The sequence below is a fragment of the Carica papaya genome, chromosome 4 (assembly GCF_054855325.1).
Source record: "Carica papaya isolate Zhongbai chromosome 4, ASM5485532v1, whole genome shotgun sequence".
NCBI lineage: Eukaryota > Viridiplantae > Streptophyta > Magnoliopsida > Brassicales > Caricaceae > Carica > Carica papaya.
The window spans coordinates 12,793,143-12,804,706 of record NC_142312.1 but is presented as its reverse complement, the minus strand read 5'-3'; the positions used below and the strand labels follow the sequence as shown (position 1 = coordinate 12,804,706).

Sequence of the window (11,564 nt, the reverse complement as noted above, 5' to 3'; positions counted from 1 at the left end):
CATTTCACTATCACTATAAACAATTAATATGTGCAATAGCTTTGTAATAGTTCAATAATTATTTAATGAAGTTACATGACTATTATAAAATACAAAACTAACTAAGCAAGTACTTTTTTTTTTTCAAATCCAACTAAGTACTTGGAAATATAAAACTCTCCAATAGCATAGAATTATCCCTTTGGGAAAATAATGAAATATGGTAATAAATACCTACTAAAGGCAAGTTTATAAAAAGGAAAGTCTTAAAGTCTAAAATACAATTTGAGATGTCACAAGTATATGATATTTTTCATAATTTCCCTTTTTTTAATTACATATATAATGTGCGAATTAAAATTGTTATTATTGAATGACGATATAAATCTTATGATGGATGCACTAGATAGTTTCCTCCACGGGATAGTTTCTCAAGAGGGAAAAACTATTATTTTATAAATTTAGATTTTGGAAACTTTCTCACGACTCAACTGTTGCTTGCTCTTTTTTAAAAAAAAAACAAACAAACAACAAAAGTTATTCAATTTGCCAATATCGTTGTCTTTTCCCCTATCTCGGCGTTCTTAATTTCATCTCTGTCACTTCTTTGAATCCTTGGAGTTGGCTCTCTCTTTCTCTCTCTATCTATCTCTCTCTGTCTTAGTGCAATGATTTTAATTTTTCCCTTGATGAAATGTTGTTTCCTTGCCACATTCAAACAATTTTTTCATACATCTTTTTGTGTTTTTCGCATATCAAAGACGTCATTAATAGTGACTTGAGACCGTTGCTGCTCTCGTTGAAGGTAAGTTGACGTTTTATGAGTTCATTTAGTTTTGCCAGATGTTTTATTATTCCCTCTATTTTTATTGTTATTGATGCAATTTGCTTGAAATTAATGACTTCTTAAATTATTGAGGAGGGATATTTTAAACCTAATGTACGTTTAATCTAGGTGGATACATTTTGCAAAGATAATTGTCTTTATATTAGGATTATTCCCTTAACTTAGCGTATTTCTAATTATTTGTTTAATAGAATTATGATTATGAAATTGTAATGAGATTTTTTTTTTGGGTTGGGTAAAGGACACAAATGTTTGTCAGAAAGAATGTGAAATTTTGTCATTGTTAGTCATGATTACCGTTGGTTACTAATGACTAGGCCAATGATTGTATGCATGGTTAAACTGAGTTGACTATTGGGTTTTGTAATTTGGAAACTACAAAAAGACTTCTAATGTGGTGCCTTCTCAAGTGAAGTAGAATAGTAAAATTTATCTTTTACCTTAGCTAAAATTTATCTAATTAATTGAATTCTGCTGTAGATACGATGGATTTGTAAAAACTCAAGCTTTTATGGTTAATCCATTCATATAATATGTTTTAAATGTTATAAAATTTTTACAAATTAAACTAGATCTTATGAATCTAAACACGCAATCTCGTATCGAATTAATGATAAATGAACAAAAGCATACCTGGATCCATCACGGAAGATTTGATTGCGTTGTGCGGTAGATACTTCTGAATTAACACACTGCCTTAAAAGTTATTTTTCTCTAGTGACAGAATTTTAGCAAAATAAAATGGTGTGCATGTGATTTGGGAATCATAACTGCTTATTATTGACATACTTTTGGATTTTTCATTTTACTAATCATAAAACGTTTAAAAATGGTATTCGTACATATTAAACCCATTCCTACGTCCGATGCGTTAAGAACCAATTTTGTTTAATAGTACTTGATCACTTTTAAACATGCCCATAAATTAATAGTCTGTTAAGCATAATAAAGCCTACAATAAGCTCATTTGTTAAAAAACTCAACAATATCCTACTTGGACTTTATGTGATACCTTAGCTATACGTTAAATAACCGTAGGAGTACTCAGAACTATATTATCAATACCAGAATGTATTACCAAACAATCTCGTCCATCAATCATAATGACAAAAGATTAAAGTGGTCTTAGCTACAACTATCGTAGGTAAACCCATCGATGACCACATATATCAGTATAATCAAACAACGTGGATCAATCATAGATGTGCGATATGAAAATTACGTGTTATATGATCTAAGTATGTCTATTTCTAACTGGTCCTACCTTAACCTTTGTGAGATTACCTATAAGAAAACTTAGAGATAATATGTAACTCAATAAACCAAAACATAATAACTGAAATTAAATCATATATCCACAAACCAAAACTAAAGTACAAAGTTTATGACATGTCTTACAAAATAAATGCAATTATGGTGCAAGACTCCCACTGAACTTATACATCATCTAAAGATACAACACCTATATAAGCAGTGTGCTCATAAAAGACCTTAGACAGTAATCCCTTAGTGAGTGGATCCACAATCATGGAGTTTGTTTCAATATGTTATATTGATATCTACTTACTCTGAACTCTTTCTTTAACAACGAGGAACTTGATATTTATATGTTTTGACTTCGTCGAGCTCCTGTTATTATTGAAATACATAATTACAGATTTATTTTTACAAAATAACTTTAATGGTCTTTTTATGCCATCAACCATAAGCAACCCAATGATAAAATTTCACAGCCATATTCCATGATTGGATGTCTCATAACAAGTTACAAACTATGCTGCTGTAGTAAAACAGGCTACAAGTGTTTGCTTAGCACTCTTACAGAAAATAGCTCCCCAAGCAAATAAATTGATATAGCCTGATGTAGATTTTCTACTGTCTTGACATCCAACAAAATCAGAATCAAAATAGCCAATGATCTCCAACTGATCTAACCTCATGTATGTGAGCATGTAATTTTTTATTATCTATAGATACCGTATGACACGTTTGACAGTTTTTCAATGATCTATACTTGGATTGCTTAAATATTTACCTAACATCCCAAATGTATGCAATATCTGGACACGTATAAACTTGTGCATATATAAGACTCTCTATAACTGAAACATAAAGAATATTTTGCATCTCCGTAGTCTCTAGGTCATTCTTGGGACAATGACTTAGAGTAAACTTGTCTCATTCAAACACAAGGGAGTCACCTGATTTACAATCTTGCATGTCAAACCTATTAAGAACCTTTTCGATATACTGCTTTTGTGATAATCCAAGAATACCCCGATAGTAATCCCGGTATATTTGAATCCCTAATATAAAAGAGACATCCCAAAGAAATTTCATATCAAATTTCTTTGTAAAAAATCTCTTGATTTTGTGTACTAAACCTATATCACTACTGATAAATAGTATGTCATCGACACATAAAACTAGAAAAACATACTTACTCCCACTAAACTTGTGGTATACACAATCTTTCACTAAATTCATTTGAAAACCAAACGAGATGACAACTTGATGAAATTTGTGATACCATTGATGGTAAGTCTGTTTAAGTCCATAGATAAATTTTCTTAGTTTGCAAATCATTTGCTTCGCATCTACAAATATAAAATTTTCTAGTTGGACCATATAAATTGTCTCATCAATGTCACCATTGAGAAACATTGTCTTAGCATCCATCTGATGTAACTCAAGATCAAAATATGCTACTCTGAAAAGAAAGTCTCTTATAATTGATGCCTTCTTTCTGTATAAAGCTTTTAACAATAAGACAAACCTTCTACTTCTTGACATTACCTTTTGAATCCATCTTGGTCTTAAATATCCCTATGCAACCAATGGATTTCGCATCCTTAGGTAATGGAACAAGATCCCAAATGTCATTGTCCTTCATGGAATTTATCTCTTCATTCATGGCATTAATTCACTTTTGAGAGCTACAACTTTTCATGGCTTGACAGAAGTTGATAAGATCATCCACCATCGTACCAATATCAAACTTATGTTCTTGGATAAATACAATATAATTATCTGATATTGCACTTCTTCTATCTCTAATGGATCTTTTTAATGACATAGGTTCTTGAGGGTGTGAAATTTGTGCTTTAAGAATAATTTTTTGAACAGGAACGGGAGATACTATGACATTTTCTTGATTTAGATTTGCTTATTAATAATACTAGGTATAAGAATCTTATCCTGATCAGTGTCAAAAGCAACAAAGGGAATAGGAATATCGATCCATTCTTCTTCAAAGATAAAGTCTCGAACTCTTTCTCTCATTGCAAACTCAACATTCTCAAATAATTGGATAATTTTCGTCTTAAAAATTATCTTAAAAGTGGGATCATAAAACTTTTAACCCCTGTATCGTTCAGAATAACCAATAAAATAGCAACTAACAGTTCTTGAGTCTAATTTTTTTTTTCTGTGGCCTATAAGACTTGGTCTTAGTTAGGCATTTCCAAATGCGCAAATGTGTCAAATTAGCCTTTTTACCCGTCTAAAGCTCATAAGGGGTCTTTATAGTTGCTTTAGTTAGAATTCTGTTGAGTAAATATGTTATGGTCTTAATGCTTCTCCCTAGAGTGACTCAGGTAAGATAGAATGACTCATCGTACTCCTCACAATGTCCTTAAGTGTTCTATTTCGCCTTTCAGCAATGCCATTCATGCTAGGAGAATCTAACATGATGTACTATGGGACGATACTGCATTCTTATAGGAGTCAAGTAAAATGTCCTAGACGCTGTTTACCTGATCCGTCAGATCTACCATAGTATTCACCACAACGTTTAGATCTAACACATTTAATCTTTTTATTGAGTTGGTTCTCAACTTCTACTTTAAAACTCTTGAACACATCTATGAACTGAGACTTCTCGTAAATGAAATGTAGTTAGCCATATTTGAAATAATCATCTATGAACATTATGAAATATTGTTGACCATTATAAGAAGCCGTATGGAACGGTCCACAAATATTTTTATGAATGAGTTCTAATATGTTTATAGCCCTGTTAGCATAAAATCTCTTAATGTTTGCACGTTTTTCCTTGATACAATGGACACATCTGTTAAAATCTATAAAATCAAGAGGATATAGAATTATATATGACACAAGTCTTTCAATTCTCCTTTGGAAGATATGACCTAATCTCTTGTACTAGAATGAAACGAAATTCTCCTTGGTTAATTTTCTCTTTACACTTCTTGTATTAACATACAATTATTCATTATAAGAACTAATTGTATTAAGCAAATAAATATTATCATGCGCTGATAAAGAATTAGAACCAACCAAATATGAATGGAAAAAAAGACTAAATTTTTCATCTTTAAAATGAACATGAATAATCAAATTTGTCCAATACATAAATAGAAATCATACTCCATCTAAATGACAGTATAATAAACGTCTCTTTTATATCCAAATAAAATCCAGTCGTTAACAACAATATAAATTTGTCAATTATTTTCACATCGACTGGTTTGCCATTACCCATATAAATAAATCTTACACCATCACTTGGCTTGCGACAATGGAGGCAACCCTGCATAGACACATTAATGTGAATTGTGGTATCATAATCTATCCACCAGGTGTGTGTAGGTACAAAAGTTAAATTAACCTCAAAACAAATAAAATTAAGAAACATACTTTTCTTTGCGCGTCACGCATTATAATTAACACATTACTTCTTATGGTATCCTAGAGCTTTACATAAGAAACAAATATCTTCAATTTAAACTTTCTGTTGCTTCTTCTATTGTACTGGAACAACAACATATTTACCTGTTTGTTTTTCTTATTCTTCTTATCCTTTGAGATCACTGCTAAATGAACAATCTCTATCTTATCAGACTTGAGCCTTTTATTCTCTTGAACACAATGTGAAATGAGCTCATTCAGATTCTAGGATTCCTTCTGATAGTTGTATGTCACCTTGAAATGATTGAACTATGGTAGAAGAGAAATTAAAATAAAGTACACAAGTACTTTTTTTGACAAATTCACTCTAAGTGCCTTGAGTTTTGCATGCACATGTGACATCTCCATTATGTGTTCTTTGATGTTTCTATTTTCTTTATACCTCATGAAAATAAGAGTCGACAAAAGTATACATGCCTAAGCTTCATCACTTCTAACAAAACATTGTTATAGAAAATAAAAAAAAAATCTTTATCTATTGTGATCTCATCGGACATAATGCCTCAGAAAACCTATAGAATGACATGTTTCATAATCAACATACTCATACGATTTGACCGATCCCACTAATCCCATCATTTAAACTCATTCTTTTTCTCAGGGATATTAACATGAGTAATCTGATCGGGTTGGTCAACTCGTAAAACCCAATCCAAATCCATAACCCTGAGCACAAGTCAAACATTATTCTTCCATTGCTTAAAGTTTGTGTTGTTTAGCATTGGGATGGAATTCACATTCCCGATGGTACTCCCAACAGTATAGGAAACTGAACAAAGAACATAAAAAAATAAATTAATTAATTAATACTCATATAAAAAAAAATATTAAAACCATTAACTTTAATAATAAATTTAAAATAAAGGTATATCCCATATTAAGATACCGAGCACTCCATTAACACTCTATCTTTGAACATAATATTAACTTGTAAATGATACCTTATAACAGTAATTAAATACATACAGTGAGTACATATCAAACAATAAATCTTTCTTTGGGCCGATTTAAAGTTCACATGTTATACTGAATAACTATTACATATTTATTACCCTAAATAGGAATGCAATTATATTAAATATTAACATTTCTTTGGGCCGATCAATATTTATATAAATTACACCCATGCAACCACTTACATTGTGAAATAAATAAATTATCCACAAAAGATGTCACTTTATTAACATGTTGTATAAATCGATTTATTTCAATATGTATATACACATACTAATATTTAAACTCAAAATTAAAACAAAATTTAGATTGAATTAAGAACAAAATCAACCATAGAAATGACCAAAAAATAAAAATAACAATTGACTTGATTTTTTTTTAGTTAAAGGGTTGACTGTTGACTGTTGACTGTTGACTGATCAACTTCTAGTTGGGTCATACGAGTCGGTTACTGGGTAGGTTAGGTCTTGGGCGAGTCGGCCCAGCTTGAAACCCGTCTGGGTTGTGGGCCACGCACAGGTGAGCCTCTTTTATTTTCCCTTCTTTCTTTTTTTCTTTTTTTTTTACAAGAGCCCATATAACTTCAAATTAAAACTTAAAAGAAAACCCAAAGAAAATTATTTTGAGCCTGAAGCCTGAAGCCTGAAGCCTAAACAATTTTTTTTTGGGCCCAAAGGCATTCGAGCTTCTTCTATAATGGGAAGAAAAAAAATTGGCCATTACGCATGAGATTCGACAGTCATTTCGGTTGCCGAACCGTTGCGTGACCACCAGATTCTCTTTTTCATGCAATGGTGGTTGGTCGTTGTTTTTCTTTTTTCTGTTGTATGTATGTATATATATATTTTTAATATACATATATATTTCTTTTCTTCTGCTTTTAATATACATAAATATATTTCTAATCCTAAATCTTAAGTCCAAAATCCAAAAAAAAAAAAAAAAAACTTGAATCTCAAAAAATCCAATACAAGAAATGCTTTGATAATAATTATTAGAAAACTTTTTCAAATCAAAACAGATATGATAAATCTAAACATGCAATCTCGTACTGAACCAATGAGAAAGGATGAATGGAAATGTATTTGGATCCATCGTAGAAGATTTGATTGCGTCCTGCGGTAGATACTTCCGAATCAATATCCAGTCTCAAAAACTGTTTTACTCTGGTGACAAAATTTTTAAAAAATAAAATGGCACGCATGTGATTCGAGAACCATAACTGCCTGTTTATATCGACTTACTTTTGTATTTTTTATTTGATCCATTATAAAACGAGAAATTACAAAAATGGTATACACACATATTAATATTATACCTAAACTTGATGTATTTATGCTCAATTTTGTTTAACTGTATTCGATCACTTTTAAACGAGACCATAAATCGATAGTATGTTACGTATAGTAAAGCCCACATTAAGCTCATTTATTGAAAAAATCTAACATTAAACCCTTAACTTGAAAGTGGCATGAGACTATGAAGGTTTGCATTTAAGTAGAAGAACCTTTCTTTTCTTTTGTGGATGCCATCTTCTTGCTTCATAGAAACAAGGGCTTTTTAGGTTGGTAACGTGATATGTAATTACATCAATAATTATATAAAGGAATTCCTCTTAGTATGGTTAAAGGTTCGGTTTTAGTGTTTTGAAAGTTTAATCCTAGCTACTAATGACATTGAAATAGAACTAATTGCAGCTCGCCAGTCCCAACAACTTATTAGTAGAAAATGGAAAAAAATAAATTGATAGGGTGTAAAAACAACACCCTTGTCACATATTTTGTGTGTCTAAAATGAATTGTTTACTACTTAATTAAGTTATTTTTGTCCATCTTGATGCAGATAGAAGTTAGAATCTCAAGCTGGGAAGAACCACAGAAAACAAGATCGGGAATTGTAAAATTTCCATCTATCACAGTCTTACCCTTGGGCAAGGCTAAGACCCCACAGCCGCAGCATGCATTAGTTTCTGTGCCTTGCCGAAGGCTTGCACTTTAACAGGAATTGGAAAATATAACTAACCCTTGGGCAAGGCTTACAACCATGTCAGTAGAATGAGACCCAGGTTATGACCCGTCTAAGCATTGCCTAAGGTTCAGTTTTAGAGTACAACAACATATTTTCAGTGTTTTGAAAGTTTAATCCTAGCTATTAATGATATTGAAGCAGAACTAATTGCAGTTTTCCAGTCCCAAATTTATTAGCAGAAAATGAAAAATATGGATAATGATAATCGTGATGAAAGCAATGGAGGCACATCTATTTTAAGGCATAATGGTTTTTCTCTTAGGCTAGTATTGCCTGAGGAGTCTGATGAAGGTTTACCATATGATCTAGTAAATTTTCCTCAACCTGGAGATATCTGGCACTAGAAGATGGGGAAAAGAGTTGCTAGTAATAACTATTTCTTATATAGGTATCTGTATCTTCAAAAGCCTCTTTCCTGTTTGGATGATCAATTGGGTAGAATACATATTTTTACAAGCAAGCTTTTCGTTAAAAGAAATATTTGTGCAGCATTTCCTGATGTGGATATTGAGATATTTTTTGCTTCATTCAGCTATAAGATCCCCTCAAAATAGGTGAAACTAACAAATGGTCAGGTATAACAAACTCTAGTTAATACTAATTTTAATTTCATAATTTTAAATGTGCATTAGCTTGGATTTGTTTCTATATAAGTATATATATATTTTATTTACTTATTTTCATGTGAAAAATTATTCTGTCTTTGATAAGTTTTGTCAAAAGATGATGTTGTGATGACAAATTCTTTTATTTCATGGTTTTTTTTCAATCAATTTATTACTAGTTTACTACTTATCATCTATGAGCAAAGAAGACCAAATAATCTTTAACCTAATTACGTATCTACTAAAATTAACCTGATGAACATATTCTCATTCTTGGAAAGAATTGATCTTCCTTGTTTGTATGTTGCATTCAAGAAGTTTCTATAAAATGCTCTTAGGTTACTATCTAGAGCTCCATTGTTTACTAGCTCCTATTTTGCTATGTTTTCCTTAAAAGTATAAATTCGTGTATAGAATGTTTTGATCTTATTCACGCTTATTTCATTTAAATTTTTGAATATTTTATTTTCTCAATGTTGCTTTCTAATAGGCAATATAGTGAAGCAGACCTTTTTTTCTATACCTCCTGAGGAGATAGAAGAACTTTTATGTCTGATTCATAGTCTAGTGGTGTGTCTTGTAATGCTAGAAATAGGCCATGCAATAGTCTGGTGGTAGAAAAAGAAAATCCACTTTCAACTCTCATGCCTTGTGACATTTGTTGTAGTGAATTTCATTTCTACCATGTGTGTTGTTGTATTCTTTATTGCAAAACCATAAAATGGGAGGTAATAGTTGGTCAAGGTTATATATGTGGGCATGTTACTCGTGTGAACAGTTAGAGGAAGCATTCGATGGATATTGAGTACTATTGTCAGCATTGTGATTCACAGACAGATTTGCTCCTGCGTGTTGCAGAGCTTCTAAAAATATATGAATCAATTAATTCTAGGGGTGATGTTGAGAAGGTCTTGAATGTTTGTTTTTGTGTCTTACATAATTCACAGAAAATTTGTGCAAAAGAGTTGTTGAACTGTATTGAGTTGGCCATCATAAAGATAAAGTCACTGTACTTATTTTTATACTTAAACGAACTTTCTTTATATTTTTCCAATGATTCCTGACATTTAATATTTCAATCAGCTTAAATCTGAAACATCTCTAGAAGATATCTTGAAAATAGATGAGAGTGATTCAGCTGCTTACACAGGTAATTTTCCTTCATATTTACAGGATCAATAAAATTTTTATCTATTAAACACTTTCTTTTTGGTGCAAATGCTATATGATTACATATTAATTTGAAAGTGAACAGAGTAAGCTGTCGAACCAAGAGATCTTTTTATTTAAAATATATAATTTCCTTACACCCCCATACAAGAAGGCTACTGCTACTTAGATATGTCTAAGAAGAAGGACAAAAAGAAAAAAAATAAAAAGAGCACCAAAAATGGATAACAAAAATAACAAAACAGTTGGTTGTTACAACACAAAATACAGCTGGCATAGCACACTCCATTATGCATGCTGTTATTACAGAAAATGCAACAGGTGAATATCTTAATTCTCTACATCCCCAGCTTGGGCAAGAGAAAATCAAACTTAGGAAATGAGAGGCTCTTGATGAAAATATCTGCTGGTTGCTGCTTACTAGGAACAAACTGAGATTGAATGAAACCTTCCTTCAAATGATGACGGATTAGATGGCAATCAATTTTGAGGTGTTTGGTGCATTCATGGAACACTGGATTGGTAGCAATATGAAGCGCAACATTGTTGTCACAATACAAAGAAATTGGCAGAGAAACGTTAATACCAAAATCATGTAATAAGTAGGAAAGCCATTTTAACTCACGTAACAGTGAAGGCCATGCTTCTATATTCAGCTTCTGCCGAAGAACATGAGACAGTAGTTTGTTTTTTTTTATTTTTCATGAAACCAAGGAAGAGCCTAGAGAAATACATTAGCTTGTGAGAGATTTTCTAGAATCCTAACATGCAGCCCAGTCTGCATCACAATATGCTCTTAAATTGAGATCATTCTGAGAGGACATAAATAATCCTTTGGAGGGACATGCTTTGAGATATCGTAAAAGATGAACTGTTGTATCCCAGTGTACTTGACGTGGAGAGTTAACATATTGACTTAATTGTTGAATGACATGCGTGAGGTCTGGTCTTGTGATATCGAGATAAAGCAACCACCCTATTAATCTCCTGTATCTGTCAGGTTCAGAAAATAAATCACCTGCATCTGCTTGTAATATTTGTTCCTTTTGCAATGGAGTCTTGACTGGTTTACTGCCAAGTAGACCAACATCTTGAAGAATATCAAGGATATACTTGCACTGATTCAAGTACAGCCCTTCAGAAGATCTAGCAATCTCAATCCCTAGAAAATAATGTGCTGGTCCTAGATCCTTAATAGTAAATTTGTCATCAAGGAAAGCCTTCACAAAATTGATCTCAGCTTCATCACTTCCTGTAACTAATACATCATC

General features: G+C 31.8%; 1 long non-coding RNA gene across 1 annotated transcript; it reads left to right on the top strand.

The window, feature by feature from the left end:
• The first annotated feature begins 572 nt into the window (after positions 1-572).
• Positions 573-10,085, top strand: LOC148266279 (uncharacterized). The gene is made up of 2 exons (XR_015818760.1): positions 573-784; positions 8,333-10,085. It is a non-coding gene; the product is annotated as an uncharacterized LOC148266279 (long non-coding RNA).
• The last annotated feature ends 1,479 nt before the right edge of the window (positions 10,086-11,564 follow it).